Raw genomic sequence first — 19006 nt, forward strand, 5'->3', positions numbered from 1 at the left:
CAATCTAACAGGCAAAGTGATCCCCCCACCCACCAAAAGACAGCCCTATTTTCATACTGTAGATAAGTTTGTTGTTCATTAATCTCTAACTTTACTTGAGACTTCTAGGAGCAGATCATCCCCAACCTAGCAAGGCTAATGCAAGACTGTACACACAAAGGCACGCAAGAAACAATTGCACAACACAGAAGGGCCAATAGGCATCATCAGGTTGGAAGACAAAGAGGCCTTACAAAAATGGCAGCTGCAACCTCCATTTGCAAAAGTGGTCTCTGATTTTCTGAGGGTGCCGGGTTAGGCGGCAGACTTCGAACTATCTGCTCTCCCCGGTTCTCACTGAGCTCCTGTTCATTTCAGTGGAGGATCGTCACATTAGGTCATGATTCCACAACACACCTGCTTTTCTCTAAGGCCCCTTGCAGGGGAACACACAGAAGGGAACACAACACAATCAGATCAGATAATAATGCAATGAATCAACAGAAGAAACCCAATTAAAACCAATGAGAGCAGCAGCAAAGGGCAGAAAATCTCGGGGGGGGGGGGGAGGGAACCAAAAAAGAGACCACACACAACCACCAAAGAACCAATTAATTAACAATTAAACTAACCAAAGCAGCAAATATATAAATAAACACAGGAGAAGCAATAAATAATCCAATTGAATGAAAAACAAAAGGTGGAACAAAAACCAGGCAAGGCACAAATAACAACAGCATTAAATGAAAGCAAAGCAGATGGATGGGGGTGGGGAAGGGGAAGCCAAATAATAGAGGAGGAATGAGAGATAAAATGGAGGGTGAGGAAAGGAGGAAAACAGAAGAAAAGCAATAGGAAAATTTGGGAAAAGTTGAGAAAAAAGAAAAGCAGGTAACTTTAGACAGACAGACAGAAACAGGCGCAGAGTTGGACAAAAGAAGGTTGTCACACACAGAGACACAGACACACAGACACTAGGACACAGTCAGGGAGGGCTCACAGACACCAGCAGCAAAGGAACAAGCAAGGGTCTCAGATGATTATCCCACAACTGCAGCCAAAGAGAATTTTCTAGGCAAGAGGCTTGGTTTATATAGGTTTGAAACTCCCTCCTTTGGGAGCCCCCATATTTGCACTCCCCCCGCCCCGGTCAACAGGGTGCCAGCTCTCAACAGTGCAACAGCTAACAGCCTACCAAAGCGCAAGACTCATTCTGGCCAATCAAAGGATCAATAGCACAGCCAATGCAATGCCTGAAAAATAGCCACACAAAATGGATGCCAGGAGCTAAAGTTGCAAGAAGGAGCCACAAAATGGAGGACACACTTTTCAATACATACAGAGCCAATAGAGCCCTATGGCACATCTGAACCGGTTCAAAAAGATCCGAACCTGTTTGGATTCGAAACAGCCCGGTCTGGTTAAAAATAGAACCGCTGAACCAGGCCAGTTCGGATTTGAACCGGTTCACACATCCCTACCGGATACTGCCGGGGAGACCCCTGTGGGAGTTGGAGGTGGTGCTGGAGTAGGCTCAAGGCGGGGTTTCCGTTTAAAGAACCTCCCTCTGGGGGGCTTGCCCTTGGTGGAGTCACTGGTGGGGGAGGTCTTAAACAGCCGCCTGCAGCAATGGCAGACTCTTCGCAGCCAAGAAGAGAGCAGGGAGAAAGTGAGAAAGGGACCCTTAAGCAGACATTGGCAGGAGAGGGGGCCAATGGGGCAATGAAGGATTGCAGAACAGAAGGAGGGCAGCAATACAGGTAGCCCAATAGGCTTCAAGGTGGTGCACCATCCTCCTTCTGGCTGAGGAACTGGGTTGAGACAGCTGCCCCAATGCTTTGGGGCAGAGACCTTTGACATATGGGGTGCGGTTCTGGTCAGCCCAGCTCAGCCAGATTATGTTAGAGCTGGCAAAGTTGCAGAGAAGAACTATGAACGTACTCAGGGGTGAATGGAAACCATGTAACCAAAAGGCAGTCCTGTTTTCAGGCGCTGCATGACACTTCCTAGCTGGACCAGGCCTGTGAGTGGCCCGTGCCCAGGTTCACTTTTAAAATGAAACAACTACAGTCATGCACACAAAATCACGTACCAATGTTCAGACACCTGCACACATGTACTACCGACTGTCTGAATAGGGCTTTCATTGTACTTACCTTCAAGATGTTGATTAAGTTCCAGATAGAGGGGGCCTCCTCCAGCAAAGCCTTGATCATCCTCTGGAACGCCTCAATGTTCTCGTTCTAGAGGGGGAAGAAAAGATCAGACATGAGTGTATGAGTGACAACCGGTCTTGAGAATGCAACATTGAAAAAGAACTCATGCTTATCATGGTATTGTGTTTGATTCCAGTTGGGCCAAGAAACCACCAGGACATATGGAAGTGGGAAAGGACGCTCACAATTAACCTGGTAGAAGAGCTTAAACATTAAATCTCAGAAAAGTAAGAAACCACCTGTGCAGGGAGTCACACCATTTCCAACTTGGTCATTCTTTTGGAACTCTCCCGTTCAGTGTGGGCTCAAATATTCACTTTCCGAAGTGTTTTGGTAAGCAGTTCAAACACCTTGAACCAGTTTAGTTACATTTCCTACAGAATAATATCCAAACTGTTTAACTTGCCATGTAACGCTAGAAAAAGACAACTATGGGAATTGACTTGAGAAGAAAGCATCATGCCAGTCTTTTTGAATGAAACCAATGATGCAATGATGGAACGACATCTTCTGAACTGGTTACCACTACAGGGCTTCACTTCTGGTTCCAGTTGGGGCCAACCGGGAGATTTTCAGTTGACACTGAATTCTCCCTTCTTCATAGAACATATCATGACAAAGCAAAACTGTGGCATCCTTACATAGAAAAGATTCTGAAGTGGTCTAAAATGGAAAAATAGCCCGGGAGTGGAAGCAACAGGAGTTTGTGGCGCAGGAGAAAAAAAGCTCAATAAGAATATCCAGTCCACAGAAGCTCATCTAGAGCAGAGCATCATGACAACCCAGCAAGTGTTGGGGAATGTCCTGGGCTCGGTGGAGGAAGGCTCTCTAATCAATAGTTCATGACCTCCACTCTTTCTTTCTTTCTTTCTTTTGCTTTGCTGTCCTCAGACTTGGAATGGAAAAAGAAACAGAGAGGGGTGGGACACCATCTTTTGGAATGAAGGCTGGCTACCATTGATTGGTTACAGCACAAGTCAATAATCCATCGGTAAGACAGCCGGCTTGCTAGCAAATGGCAAAACCTAGCCTGGCTTCTGGGCAAAACTCAAAACTTTGGGGAGGAAGGAATGCTCTGTCACCCATGTCTTGGTCTGTAGAGTCACACCAGCTGACTAGGGATGTGGATGGTAACTGTGCCTGTTGGTGGGGTCTGGTGTTACAGGACTTTAACACAGCAATAAAACCACAAAGAAGACTTGGAAATGTGAATGGCACCTTGCTGACAGTGGGAAGGAAAAGGCTGACCAATGGGAAGACTAGTCCTCCCAGAAAACCAACTGAGAGACTAGCTCTTACCAAATGTAATTTTATCTTGCTCAGTAGGGCAATGGACTGAAATGACCCTGACACAATTAAAAAGAAATCATTAAAAATATCCTGATTTCCCAATTGCTCTGTGGGTTGTGTGGTGGGTAGCACCCATCATGCTCAACCCGCTCTGGTGCCCCCAGAAGCCAGTTATTTTTTTATTTATTTGAAACATTTAATCTACCGCCCACTCCGAAGACTCCGGACAGTGCACAAAAACATGCAAACAAGGCAACATTAAAAATCACGTTCTAAATTAAAAACTCAAGTAACTAACAAAAAACAAATATTTAAAGTACAGGGCAAAAGTCTGGTGAAAAAGAAAAGTCTTCAATAGAGATTTGAAGATCAGTAAGGAAGAGGCTAGACGGATCTGAAGGGGAAGAGTGTTCCAAAGAAGTGGGGCAGCAACCGAAAAGGCCCTTTCCGAGCTCCTAGAGCCCCGAACCTCTCGGAAATCAGGGACCGACGAAAGGGCCATCTGAGATTATCTAACCGGAAGGGATGTAACTGGAAAGGGAGAGGCGGGTCCGTAGGTAGACAGGCGCCAAGCCCTGCAAGGCTTTAAAGGTCAGAACCAGGACCTTAAATTGAACTCGGAAGCCAATAGGCAACCAGTGCAATGACTGCAGGGGAGGTGTTACCCCATCATATTTTCTGGCACCCATGGGAAGGTGAGCCGCTGCATTCCGGACCCACTGTAGCTTCCTGATAGTCCTCAAAGGGAACCCTAGATAGAGAGCTCGTCACGGCAATCACCAAGAAATATTACACACAGACACATAGAGCTGAGCTGCCACTGTCCCTTTCTCTCCACAACACCATCTCACACACAGACTACCAAACCAGAGCTCTAGGAAGGAAGGAAGGAAGGAAGGAAGGAAGGAAGGAAGCCGAGTACTGCTTTTGTCAATCTGAGATCCAGCAAAACCAGGTTGTTATACTGACAAGAGAACAGCATTACACTCAGTGCAGAGAAAAGGACATTACAGAATCAAACCTCCTTGCCTCTCCTGAGGCACAGCATGGAGCAGAAAAACCCCCAACCAAACCATCCCGCAGAAGAAGGTCAGAGTTCCACTGGGTAGGAACCTCCTGAGGGATCAGGTGTTCAGGTAGGTCCAGCTCAAGCTGCCTCTCCTTCAGCATGCACTGAGCCTTTTCACCCCGGTGGAAATGGCCGGCTATCTTGTGGCGCTTCTCCGCAAGAGCGCCATGGGAGCAGCAGGGGCCCGTAGCCAGGGTGTGTCCCAGGCTGTACATTGAGGCTAGCTATGGGCCCTAGCAGGGCCTGTGTGGTGGGAGCCCCCTATTGCAAGTGCCCTTCGAATCCTGGAGGCTTGGGAACAGCAGCAGCTGCTGCTGCTAGCCGAGGGCACGCCAGACCCATTGCTGCCAGCAGGAGAATGGACCCCCAGGTGAAAGGGGTCGCAGGTGCAGCACCACCACCATCGTCCCAAGACGCTTGGGGTCCTTTCCCCTGCTGACCCATTTAGGTGCAGACAGTACCTACTACCCAGTACTACCCAGTACCTGCTACCCAGTAGGTGCAGACAGCATGTCTATGGTCACTAAGGCACAACTTGAAGTGATCCCACACCAGGCTGCCACCATGCTCACCGGCCCGTGGCTGGTGAGGCTGCTGGTTCCTTCGGGAACTAAACCATCACAACTGGAGACTGGCATTGCTAAGGGGGATTGGGGGCATGGTGAGACCGATCTCCAAGCAAGACCACTCTGGTTGGGCTAGCAGCCAAAGCAGTCGGCACCTCCTCCACAACTTGTATTCAACATCAGTCAGTCCCTGCTCATACCTTTGGCTAGTTCACACAGAGAGATGCAGCAAGTTCTCATCATCACTGGCGAGAAGCAAGCAGCCTGGCCTCTGTTGGAGAGTTTCCTTGTCTCAGGTTCAGGATTACATGTCAAAAGGATCTTCACTTTCAAAGAGTGTTCTAATTGGAGGCACCTTCAGCAAGTTCCAGGTCAAGTTGCAAGTGCCTTACAGTTCTGTGTCCCCCTTGTGAGGAACAAGCAGGGCCGGTGCTACCGTTAGGCCAACTAGGCAGCAGAGTGCAGACCCCAGACCTCAGGGGGTTGCGGAGTGTCGAGTGTCAATGTGTTTGCCTAGGGCGCAAAAGAGTCTGGCACCGACCCTGGGAACAAGTGCACCAACATCCTACTGTTGGTTTTTTCGCTAGTTAGATTGTCTTCAACATATTCCAAAGCCCAGCTTTCTAGGCCATATCGAAGTTTTGATGCTGTCCATGAGATGTATTTGACATTATGAAAGGAAGGGAGGGAGGGAGGGAGGGAGGGAGAGATAAAGCTCTTCATTTGTCTCTGCTCAGGAGACTTCCGTGCTCCTTTTGAAATTGAACGTACTGTAAGGAAGTTGCTATTATCAGCTCTGCTGTGGAAAACAAAACTACACTTCTCTTGAAGATGTGACCACATTTGTTACCACATGAGAAACAACAGACGGATCAGGAAGAGGTGTCAATCCAGCAGAGAGCAGCATGTCTTGACACCATGCAGAACTCAGTAGCGAGAATCCCAAGGAACACATTAGAAGAGAGCATTTTATACTGGAACCCTCAACTTCAGTTAGAAACTATTGTTACAAGCAAAGAAGTGTGTACTGTCCCTCTCCTTGATCTGTCTGACAGCCTTGAGGTGCGTCAGGGAGATGAAAGAGAAGACCATGAATGGTTTTGTGCAAGTGCCATCCGCAGTAATATGCAAGAAGCCCATGTGCAAGCTTGTGCTGCCAAAGAGCAGAGCGGAGGAGAGGGCCAGCAGACCCACACACCTTTCTCCTCCCCCTGGTAGGCATGCTGGTCTATGCATGTCTCTGTGCTTCTCACTCTGGTGGATGGCACCTAGCAGCCAATGCTTCACCGCACCTCGCTGAAGTTAGAGTTCAGGATGAATGTGGCAGGAGCTGGTCACCCCCGGACCAAGTTTGTAATCTCCAAAGCCACCGATTCTTCAACACAGCAACACACTCTTGCTTTTTCTGTGCAATTCTCCATTCGGTCTAGAGAACCCATGCTATCTGAGAGCTTCCTTTAGAGCAAGGTATGACCTGCTCCCGTCGGCTGTGCAGGCTTAGAGAATAAAGAGTATACCTAGGGAAGATAGAATCTGCCCTTGTGGTTAGAGGGAGATTGAAACCATCCAACATGTATTGCCCCCTGGTCTGTTTTACAGAGAGTTAAGACCCTCCCTGATATCTCCTTGTCTGGCACCCTTTCCAGGATGCTCAGGAGATTTTTGAGTCTCTTAGGGCCAGCAACAACATGCCTCCTGGCCATGAAGGAGGAGGATCCATGGAGAACAGGGCTTGCCTGTAAAGCAGAACCCTTTATAGCCCTCCCAGAGATGGTGATATGAAAGGAAACCCCTTCATTCATTCCCTGGGCCTGCTTTGGATCTTCTTTACAGATATCATGGGAGCATTGTGGAATTAAAAGGGCATGGCTGAAGTTGTCCTCAGGTTGAATTCAAACCCAGTTATCCATGGATCCTGTATCTGCATTGGGAGTAGAGGTCGTGAGTGGGGGTCTCCCTCCACTATTCTACCTGCCTCTACTCTATGACCCCTGATCTGACTCTTCCGCACTTCCTGTGCTGATGAGTCTCAATCCTTCCTTTCCCAATCAATCAGGGCGGCTGGGAGGAAGGGCACGGCCCGCTCCCCACCCGTTAAATGTGTTGAAAGTTGCTCTTTATGGAAGGAGCGGAGGCAGCAGTGCCCGGGCTGACGCCTTGCCTGCACATGCTCCAAGCGATGTGCTTGCATGATGGCCAGTTTGAAGAACTACTCCGAGAGAGAGAAAATAAGATTCCAGGATCAGAGTTCCAGTATCGATGGATTGATTTTATTGAAAGTATTTCTGTACCACCCGAAACGTATGTCTCTGGGAGGTTTACAATAAACAGTACACATGAAAGAAAAATAAAACATGAAAATCGTGTATTGTCCTTGCTTGGTGTGAAAATGTGAAAGACACCAATTTTTGTATGATACTGAAAACAAAATCCCGCAATTAATACATCCTTTATTGGGTCTGTTGGGCAAAATGAAGAAAGCATCTCCAAAGGGAAAACCTCTTCTGGCCATGACTTCCTGATGGGGGAAAGAAGGGCTGGATAAGGGCCGCTTCATGGCCATGCTGGTGATGGACTTCCTGGACCCTGCTCAGCGGTCGCTGCAGCGGTGCTGGCGAGAGGGAAGAGGGTTTCGATGTGGAGCCCAAGAGCAAGGGTGAAGATAGCGTCCTCTATCACCAATGCCAGATCTGTTGTCGAAGAAGTTAGTGGAACGATCAGGCATGATCAGATGGAGAGTAGTCTCAGTGTCAAGGTTCTCAGTAGCAATATGCCGAATCCTATGGGATAGTGTTTTGGAGAGTACAGATGGTGAGGGGATTCCCTGTGGCCCGGAGAGTGTTGGTATCACGTAGGGCCTCTTCTAGATCATTGGCATCGTGCAGGAGACTCTTTTCAGTCCGGAGGCGGCCGGTCTTGAGAAGACCAGCTAGTGTTGATGGTATCATCCTCCATATGTGCTTTGTTGATGTCACCTTCAGGATCGGAGGGTGATCTTGGTGTGACTTCTCTGGGGTCTCCCTTGTTGGGAGTGGAGCGGTCTCTCGAGTCTATGTTGGGAAGGTAATGATCCCTGTCTTGGCCCGGAAGTCACTGTGCAGATTTAAGGTTTGTAGATACCCAAGTCAGCTTTTTTGGAATCAGAGCTGATGACTGAGACTTTTTTGTGGACTTTAGGCAATAGAGATATCAGGGTGGGAGTGACGAGCTTCACGGGCCACACTCTATTGGCAGCACAGTGTAGTGTGTGCATTGGCTGAGGAATCTTTTCATTCGTAGTTGGTGAAAAATGCTGAGAATAGAAAGAAATATAGAAACACTTGATTTAGTTAGGATACACATTCCAAAGTCCTGGGGAACCCTAGAAAAGGCTCAGTTTTGGGTCAGCACCAGCTGAACCAGTGGCAACTGCAACCAAACCTCCCCAGATGATCTGAATAGGCAGCAGCAGGGTTCATGAAGAAGGTAGCATTACCTTTAATATCTTAGGCCCAAGCCCCAGAAACCAGCCTGGCTGCTGTATTCTACATACATTCGGCATACTACAGACAGAAACTGCCCAATGTACAGTGCATGGCACTAGTGCAGGATGTCACTAGCATATGCGCCACTGTTTCCAGCTGGTCTATCTCCAGGAATGGACGTAGCTGGCGTATCAGCCTAAGCTGATAGAAAGCCCTCCTGGCCACTGCCTCAACCTGAGAGACCAGGGAGAGGCTTGGGTCCAGAAGTACTCCCAGACTACATACGGGCTCTTTCTGGGAGAGTGTAACTCCATCCAAAACAGACAGATCTAAGCCACTTCCTATGTCCCAACTTCCCACCATGAGTACCTTTGTCTTCCTTGGATTCAGCCTCAGTTTGTTCTCCCTCATCCGGCTCATCACGGACTCCAGGTAAGTCTTTTGGGAAGTTAGGCCATTTCCTAATGAAGATGAGATGGAGAAAGAGGTTTGGGTGTCAGTATATGGATAACACCCTGCTCCAACTCCCGGACGATTTCCCGCACCGTTCCATGTAGATATTAAAAAGCATTGGAGATAGAATGGAGCCCTGTGCAACCCCATACAATAGCTCTCCTTTGGAAGAGCAACAATCTCCAAGCAACAGCATCTGGGACTATATGAGAAGTAGGAGTGGAGCCACCGCAAAGTGGTGCCTCTCACTCCCTACCCCTCTCCCTACCCCTTCAGGCGCTCCAGGAGGTGCCATGATTCACTGATATCAAAAGGATCGGCTGAGAGATCCACAAGGATCCACAGCTCACACTCCCCCTGTCAATTCCCAATTGGAGATCACCCAACAGGCCAACCAAGTCCTTCTCAACCCCATAGACCACCCTGAAGCCCTTTTTAAATGGGCCCAGATCAACTCCTTCTTCCAAGGCTCCTGGAGCTGAGATGGCACTACCCTCTCAATCCCCTTGCCCTACCATGGGAGGTTGGAGACAGGCCTAGAATGGGATCCAATGCAGGTTTCTTCAACAGTGGTCTAATCATGGCCTTCCTGAGGCAAGGAGGCATCCTGCCCTTCCTCAGAGAAGCATTAATGATGCTTCCAAGACCTAATCCGATCACCTCCTTGCTAGATGGTATAAGCCATGTTGGGCAAGGATCAAGAAAACAGGTAATCAAGTGAAGTCTCCCAAGCAGCTTGTCCACATCCTCCGTGCTCACAAATGGAAAATGATCCAATTTCACTGTGCAAGAGGAGCTGCCGGACACCTCCACAGTAGGCTCTGCACTACCTGTAGAGTCTAGTTCCATTGGATGAAGAGAGTTTTTATCTGCAAACATCTCGTTTAAAATGTCAAAGTGGGTAACTGATGGATCCAAATACACATTCAAGGGAGGAGGGTCATGTACTAACCCTTTCACAACTCGAGACAACTCTGCTGAACGTGAGCTTGCAGAAGCAATGCGGGCAGAAAAGAACTGCTTCTTTGTGGCACGCATGTGATTGATGGATGGAGTGCTGTCAAGTCGGTGTCAACTCTTAGCGACCACATCATTTTGATCATGGAAAGGCAAAATGTTCATAATAAAAACCCATTTTGCCATCCCATGAATTCTTTGCTTTACATCAATATTGGGTTTCTGTATCATGTACCTTTTTCACATTAGAAGTAATATAGCTTCTCCTGCTAACTTGGCAAAGAGGTACCTTTAACTTGGTGATTCTCTTTATTTAGCGGGGGAGAGTAACTGGCCCTATCCACCCCCAGCACAGTATCTCCAGTGACAGTTGCTGGTGTCTGTCTTATGTTTCTTCTTAGATTGCGAGCCCTTTGGGGACAGGGATCCATCTTATTGATGTATTATTTCTCTGTTTAAACCTCCCTGAGCCATTTTTGGAAGGGCGGTATAGAAATCGAATAAATTATATAAAATAAATAATTCCAAATTGGATCTATCCGGTTTCTAATGTCAGAAAATGAAATTAGAGCCAAAGAACATGTTTCCCATTTCAGGAGTAACCTGAAGGGTGTGTCTGTAGGGTGAGACCACTGTGCTTGGAATTTGAGCAAAAGCTTTACAGATCCTACACACGATTGCTGTCTGGAACACAAGACCGAAGGGATGGAATCAGGATGACAGAAATGGGGATCTGCTGAGTCAAAGACAGCAGCCAAGACAGGAGGTTCATTGAGGCCGGGTGGGCCAACGTATATGATGACACTTGGCTTGGTGGATCCTGGGTGGTTTAGAGCTGCATTCAATGTTTGTGTACAATTCCATATGGGAACATGAACCAGTGATCCTGTTCTTACGTGTGCACGGAAGGTGTCAGGGTTTCCATATGAGAGCCACTTTCACTTTGACAAGCAACACTACTGTAACACTGGGGGGAAACAAAACATAAAATTGTAACCCTCAAAAGAGTTTGCACTGGGAAAGATTTATGACTGAATGACCTCAAACCTGAAAGGAAGAGCCAGCTATTTGTACTTACATTCAATAAAATGAGAAAGAGAGAAAGAGACCTTTCCTCTAGGAACTGGGATGGCTGTTTTGGAATTTGGACTGTTAGCCCATCCATCAGTAGTTCTAGCCTGTCATGAAAGAAAGAAAGAAAGAAAGAAAGAAAGAAAGAAAGAAAGAAAGAAAGAAAGAAAGAAAGAAAGAACGTCACATGATCCAGGCCAGTCAATCTAATACAGCAGAAGTGACTTTCTTTCCAACTAGTATCATAAAGGGGAGATCGAAAAATACCCAACCCACCAACCAACCCATTCACAAGAAGCAACTCCAGACGCTCACGGCACATAGGCAACTAAGCAGGGGGAAAGTATCTTTTTTCCAGAGATTTGCATCGGAGGATAAAATGGGCCACAAGCTGGGGCAAGTCCTCTCCGCCTTTCCCTGTTCTTTCTTCTGTTTTTCCTCAGCATTCAGCCCTCAGAGGGATACCTGCAATCCTTCACCGGGCTCCCCAGAGCTCACCTGTCTATCGACAGACCTATCTTCCATTAATTGGCGTAATTCTTAAGCGAAGCCGGTGGCACTCCCGACATCTCGAAGGGAATCCCGCAACATAAAGATGCATTGTGCAAAGCAGTCTGTCCTGAATCTACTGCCACTGGGTAACCAAGTTCTATTATTGTTGGAGTAGTTGTTCTCTCTCAGCCTAGAAAACCAAACAAAAAGACCAAAGATTGAGTCTCCGGCTCAAATGGCTATTCAACCACTCCCACCCGCTCCATTCTGATACTCATACAATTACCAGACTCCTCCTCCTCATTGAAGTCCTCCAGGACAAGATCATCTGAAGGGAAGAGAAGAGAAAAGATTGGGTTTTCTTCTTTCAATTGGCTAAGAGAAGAGTTAAGGAGGGACAGGTCCATGTTGAATAAATGAGGAGGTTCTAATGGGTCACTTTTTGCACTGGGATTGCCAAAGCGGAAGACAAGCATGGCTTCCAGACCTCGCACTTTAGCTGCAAGGACTTTCCGAAGAAGAACTGTGTTTGCCCATGTGAGAGGGGTTGGGAGTTTGAAACATGCCCACTCGGGAGGCCTGCCACAGAGAGGTCAGAGCAAAACTGGGGCTCCTTGGACGAATGATGACCTTTGTCGCCCAGGCCCATTCTGGGATTCCAAGGAGACAGTTCTGCCCTCCCCACTTCCCTGGAAATTGGCATTACCTTTGATGGTGCTTTGAATCAAATGATGAGTCAAGTCATCTTCAATGCGCAAGAGAGCCTTGTGCGTGGTCAGCTGTAGAAATAAAGACGGACATGTTTTTTTCATGTCAGTGGGACACCATATCCAAAGCAGTGAAGAATTGAAAATGACCCAGTTGGGAACAAAGTTGAGGATCCCCAAAGATGGAGTGTGGCTCTTCTGGGCACTGGGCAGCCAGAAGAGACATGGGGCGGGGGCGGGTGACAGCTCTGTCCTGTTCCTCCTCTTCCTGGGTGAGCCGCAGTGGAAACAGCCCCTCTCCAGCAAGTGTGCTGCCAGGCAGCCCCCGTGTGACCAGGGACCAATGGGAGGTCTTCTTCTGAACCTGGAAGCTGACAAGGGGTCCCAGAGGATGCTGAAGCAGAGCCAAGCCATGTCCACAGCAGGGTACTTACTTCCACATTGGGCAGTCTGGCCACATGCTGCAGGACGTAGACGTAGGCTTCTCGGCCCAGAGCCTGCAGCCGGGGCTCCTCTGATTCAATATACCTGTGCAGCTCCTGTGGGTTGAAACAGCAGCTCAGAGTCATCGCACTGGCCTAAATCATCCCTTGCCATGCTACTGAGAGCTAAGCCCAGTAGGAATTTGTTCCACTACAGGAACATCCCTTGGTTGCGTCCCAAAGGAGTCTAAGGAGGATCTAATTCCATATAAACATCCCCCCCCCCAATAAAGTTGACATATTTCTGAATTGTCATTCAGAATTCTAGAAGTCAATTCTAAAGTTGATCAATATTTCTGAAAGTTGCTTATGGGAGTGATGGTTTTCTCTGTCTTCTCAGCCAGTTGGCTTCTAATAAGGAAGTGACCTAGATGTATCTTGAATACACCAAGAGGATGGGGTCTGCTGCTTCTTTCTGTCAGACCACGTTTGGATGTCGGAGAGGATGAAGACAGAAGCCCCATTCACACCTTACGTTGCACACTCGGACCACGAGTGGAGAGTGCACAGGGGCAGATCTGGACACAGGGACTGCAATTCATACATGCTGTTGAATAGAGGCACTGCTTGACACTCCCTCTCTGTACCAGGCCTGTGAGGGGCCCGTGCCCAGGTTCACTTTGAAAAGAAATGCAACTACAGTCATGCACGTACCAGCGTTCAGACACCTGCACGCATCTACTACCTAACGTCCCAATAGGGCTTTCATTGCGCTTACCTTCAAGATGCCAATGGTGCTGTAGACAGAGGGGGCCTCCTCCAGCAGCCCCCTGAGCATCTTCTTAAAGGATGCCATGTTCTCCTTCGAGGGGGGAAAGAGAAGATCAGTCATGAGTAGGAGACACAACCGGTCTTGAGAACACAACATTGAAAATTCACTGGTACTGACACTGGTATCACGTTTTCTTCGCAAGAGAAAAAAGCCCAAGAAGAATTTACCTGGGTCCCTGGGTCCACTTGGTTCAGCCCGGACACCGCCACGTTGAGGACTGCTGCCTTGAGATTGAAGGGCATAGGCGGCTTCATTTTGCTGGAGGGAGAAAGATGAGATTTCATAGTGTGAGGAGGGCTGGTGATCCAGCCAATGGAAGCTCCTCTAGAGAAGAGGAACATGGCAACCCAGCAAGCGTCAAAAACACCGACAGGTCTGTGATGGTTTCCCTTCTTTTTTCCAAAAATGACCAGTCCCCGTCTGGGGAGGCCCTGGTTCGCAAAAGGCCGTAGTACTTAAGAAGATTTCTTTCTAAAAGAAAAACCTTCACATTAGTGGCCATCTTTTGGGAAAGGGGAGATCCAGTTACAGATCTGGCCTGGTTTGCCACTGCCCTTTCCTGACACAACCCCCTCCTATTTAATCCCCGTGGGCTATAAGCATACGTGAGTTCCGTGACGGCGTCCAGGCTTAACCGCAGCAGGAACCCAGGGTCCGGATGCTTTTTGACATCCTCCATAATTTCCTGGCAGAGATCAAAGAGCAGAAGAGAGGTGGTCACTACCCACGGACTTCCTTGCTATAGCTCCATCCCCAAACACACACTTTGGACTGAGCCCTCGCTTGGGCATTCCCTTCCATTCTCTGCCACATCTCACTCACCAGTACGGCTTCCACAGCCTCATCCTTATCATAGGTCAGAAGCTGACCACCCTGCGACCTGATGTCTTTGACGTCTTCTATTACTGCGGACAGGAACTGGGTCCAGCTGAAGATGACCTGAAAATTAGAAGCACTGAACTGTTAGTGATGGAAGGACTCTCCGTGCCTTCCTGGAAATGGAGCGGGCACCCTTACTTGGTGGGCTGCTCTCAAGTCCTTTCTGGGGACACCACCCGCTCCATGGAATATTCTGCAGCTGTTGCTTCTCAGGGAGAGTGCAGAACTGGGAAAAGGATCCGAGCAGAGAGTGGGTGCTCCCAGATCCTGGATGGAAGAAATGCCTCTCACAGGAATGTCCTGAGCTCTGTGGAGGAAGGCGCTCTCCTCAATGGTTCCCTACCTCAGCTCTGTCCACTTCCTCCTGGATAGTTGTCAAACCTGGAAGGGAAGAAGAATGGGAAGGGAGGGGGGATTCAGGACTAGAATTCCCATGAGGAATTAAGCGAGGTGAATTCCCTTTGTTGGCATTCAGGCTGGCTCCCGGGCTCCCAAGCACCAGCTGTCCCACACTCCCCAAAGAGTCAGCCCCAGTCCCAACCATTCGCCAGGAGCCTGGGGCACCTCCTCACCGATGGTGACTCCCAAGACTGCCGGGGTGCCCCCTGAGGGAGTTGGTGGCGGCGCTGGAGTCGGCTCAACCCGCTTGCTTCGTGGCCAGAACCTCCCTCTGGGGGGCTTGCCCTTTTCGGAGTTACTGCTGGGGGAGGTCTTAAAGAACTTTCTGCAGCATCTGCAGACTCTTCGCAACCTAGAAGAGAGCAGGGAGAAGGTGAGAATGGGTCTCTAGTCAGACCTGTCCGGGAACAGAGGGAGCAAGGCAAAGCTGTTATGGAATCCTACTAACCGTGCAAAGAAGCTTTTCCTCGTCTTCTCCCCCATTTCCCTCCCTGTCTAACTATTCCCCCCTGACTAACTATCCCTCCTCTTACTAAAAGCTAACTGTCCCTCCCTCCCCCCTAGATCCCTCCCAAAACCACCCCAAACAAACAACAAGCAACAAAATAACAAACACTAATTGTAATACTGAATGGATAAATAAATGGATAAATAGATAAATAAATAAATGGATAAATAAACAAATAGATGAATAAATAGATGGATAAACAGAAACAGAAACAGAAACGGACTCTCTAATACACTCTTTCCTCGCTATCTCTCCAACTCCTCTCCACCTCGCCTCCTCCCTCCTCGCCTAACTCACCCACAAAGAGCAGCTGAGCCCCGGAGGTGTCATAAAAGAGGATGCGTCATGAGCCTCAGCAATGGCCATTGGTCCTCTTGCCTCTAGTGGTTGCTTCAGGACTTGGAGGCATCCCCTGCCAAGCGGGCAAAGAGGCACCTTTTCAAAGGGCTGATTCTCTTTATGGAACAGAGGCCACACGGGGGAGCAGTTGGCCCTACCCACCCCCTGCCCAGTCACCCTCCAGTGGCGGTTGCTGGTGTCAATCTTAGGTTTCTCGGTAGATTGTGAGCCTTTGGGGGCAGGGAGCCATCTTTATTCCTTTATTCTTACTCCACTTAAACTGCTTTGGAAACTTGTGTCGAAAAGCGGTATATCAATAGTAGTAGTAGTAGTAGTAGTAGAAGTTCTTCCAAACCTCACCCTTCCTGTTCATATGTCTGTTGATCTGAGAAATCAGAGGACTCTTTTCCCCACCATGTTGAAAGCAAAACAACCACCACAGGCCTCTCAGAGCAGACCCCTACACCTCCGCCAACTGCCATTCATCCCGAGAGCCACCTTGGTTGCTGGGATGTGCTCTTGTTTCAGCATAACACGGGGACTCATTCCTTCAGCGCAATCCTGACACTGATTCTCACCTGAGGGGACACACATCACTTTGCTGGCTCTGCCCTCTGGCCACTGCTCTCTGCTCTTTCCAGAGTGTGGCGATGCTGTCACTTGCCTGCCAGGAGTAGAGGGAGTTCCCTGTCCTAAAAAGGGCGAGTGGGCAACCATCAGGGTCAATCTCAAGTGTTGTTTAGCTTTCCACAACTGCTTGGATACCAACATTGCTCGCTGCTATAAGCTGCAGCTACATTGCTTTCATAGGGCTGTAGAGCTGACAACTGATATAATGGTTAACAGCACAGCCATTGCCTGATGACGTTTGAAGACTTGGGGAAGTCTGTTTCTGGTCAGCATAGCTCCAGAGATGACTGACAGTCTGTCTACACAATAGAAAGGAGGATACCCGTTTCTCACAGACAGAGAAGCAAACAGCAGGTTGGATTGAAAGAACGGGAAACAGAGAGAGAGAGAGAGAGAGAGAGAGAGAGAGAGAGAGAGAGAGAGAGAGAGAGAGAGAGAGAGAGAGAGAGAGAAGTCTTTCATTGTAGCAACCAGGAATGAGAGGAATTGTTTTGTTATTGATTCAGGCGCTACCCCAAACATCCTGAATTCCCCTCAACTGTTGATAGATTTAGACAAAAATGACAAAGTTGCTGTTTGGTTTGCTGATGGGAAAAATAGTTATTCATCCAGGAGAGGAACTGCTGAACTGTCTAGTAAGCAATTGGATGGGGAAATGGAAAAGATTTTGATCCAAGATGCCCTCTTAGTCCCTGATATGGAGAGTAACTTGACCTCTGTGGGAGATGGAGTCAATCAAAGTTGCAAAGTGACTTTGCAGGACAACGTTTGCTACATCAGCTAAGAAGGATGATTTCCTGATGCATAATATATATAGCCTATATGCATAAAGATGTGCTTTTTCAACTGGACTGTGTAACTGAACAGGCCAGGCTTGCAGCCTCATGCAAACACAAGAACTGTTCGACCATATGGCCGAAAAGACTAGCACATAGGCAAATCCATGTGATAAATGAGCTTGGGGGAAATGGCATTAGGAAGGACTTTAAAGTGGAGTCATGCAGAGAAGCTGCCACAAGGGGTCAGTGTTGCTTACTTAATCAAGGGGTGAGAGCCAGCTTTTCTGCACAGACAGAGTCACAATGTCCTTTGGAGCTAATACATTCTGATGTCATAGAAACATAGGAAGCTGCCATCTCCTGAGTCAGAACATTGGTCCATCTAGCTCTGTATTGTCTACACAGACTGGCAGCGACTTCTCCAAGGTTGCAGGCAGCAATCTCTCTCAGTCCTATCTTCGAGAAGCCAGGGAGGGGACTTGGAACCTTCTGCTCTTCCCAGAGCGGTTCCATCCCCTAGGGGGAATCTCTTACAGTGTTAGCCTCCCATTCATATGCAACCAGGGTGGACCCCAACCTTCTCCCAACCTTGGAGAAGCCGCTGCCAGTCTGTGCAGACAATACTGAGCTAGATAGACCTATGGTCTGACTCAGGAGATGGCAGCTTCCCATGTGTTCCTAAGTCCTTGCCACTCAGATTGCCAGCCAAAGCAATAGACGAGACACCATCTGAACGATGGCTTGGGCACAAACCCTCTCTAAAGCATGTCAAAATGTTTGGATAGAAAGCTTATGCATACGTCCCAAAGGCCAGGAGAACCAAACTCAATCGCAACTGTGAACTGGGAGTCTTGGTTAGATATCCGCATGGCCAAAAGGGATAGAGAACCCTTGATCCTACAAATGGAGAGGTCAGGATCTGCAATGTGGTGTCTTTTGATGAGAGACAAGGGCCAACTAGGGATGATGTGCCAGAACTTGTGCCAGAGATCCAGGTGAAAGAGGCAAGATGTCTCACGATGCAAGAGCCAGACCGTGAACCCGAAGAATCTGTACCACAACCAAAAGGGGCATTCCTTCTCCACCAGAAGCAGAAGATAAAGGATCTTCTCCAATGCCTGGTAGCTTCCTTGGTGCTTTGCTAAATAATCACAAAGCCCAGCAACAGCCTCCTTGAAGTGAATGACCTTCACTGGGTTTGCGCATGTGTACTCGGTGAAATTACAATGCAGCAACCACATTGTAAATCTCCACAAGCCCATTCGAAGGAGACATGGAGAATCCCAGTTCAATTGTCACATGTACACAATACTTCTAAGTGTTAGCAACAAGATGGAGATCAGATCCTTGGAGGCTGTTTTCAGCAACAGCTCCCTGGTGACCACCAATATCTGGTCTGACTTTTCACACTCTGATTTGCTTGCAGAAAAGCTTTGCCATATATGGGCAAAGCTTAAGTACACCAAAATATACCTGGGATACCAATAGGGCTGGCTCATTCTAAGAGAATAGCAACTGGCACTTGTATTGTGCCAGCTCAGATGCAGCTCTTTGATTAGAACATTGAAGTCCACTCCCCTCCTCCACATCAAGCGTGATTTCTGTGCATGACAAGCCACATCAAACAGCTTGAGATATCCCATGTGCAGCCTGGCTTGCTCTGTACAGGCCTCTGCTACGGGGGAAACTATGATGGAGAGAGAGAGAGAGAGAGAAAGAGAGAGAGAGAGAGATTCAACTCTGCACAAGAGACTCCCATGCTCTTTTGGAATTAGGTCAGAAATTGCACTTACTGTAAAGAAGCTACTTCTCTTCGAGTTGGAGATGGAGTTCCAGTGCATCGACCTTTTGCACCAGCTCTCCTAATGACCACTTGGGGTATTGGGCATAGACGTAGTTAGTGAGGGTCTCCTTACCTGTCCCTGCTTGCCTCTACTCTATGGCCCCTACCTCG

The 19006-nt window shown here is 48.3% G+C and overlaps 1 long non-coding RNA gene across 1 annotated transcript; it reads right to left on the reverse strand.

Annotated features, from left to right (window-relative positions):
• Positions 1-8975: 8975 nt before the first annotated feature.
• On the reverse strand, positions 8976-11413 carry LOC128342391 (uncharacterized). The gene is made up of 3 exons (XR_008314950.1): positions 11073-11413; positions 10891-10961; positions 8976-9045 (listed from the first exon to the last, which is right to left on the reverse strand). It is a non-coding gene; the product is annotated as an uncharacterized LOC128342391 (long non-coding RNA).
• Between the last annotated feature and the right edge of the window lie 7593 nt (positions 11414-19006).

Source organism: Hemicordylus capensis, chromosome 2 (assembly GCF_027244095.1).
Source record: "Hemicordylus capensis ecotype Gifberg chromosome 2, rHemCap1.1.pri, whole genome shotgun sequence".
NCBI lineage: Eukaryota > Metazoa > Chordata > Lepidosauria > Squamata > Cordylidae > Hemicordylus > Hemicordylus capensis.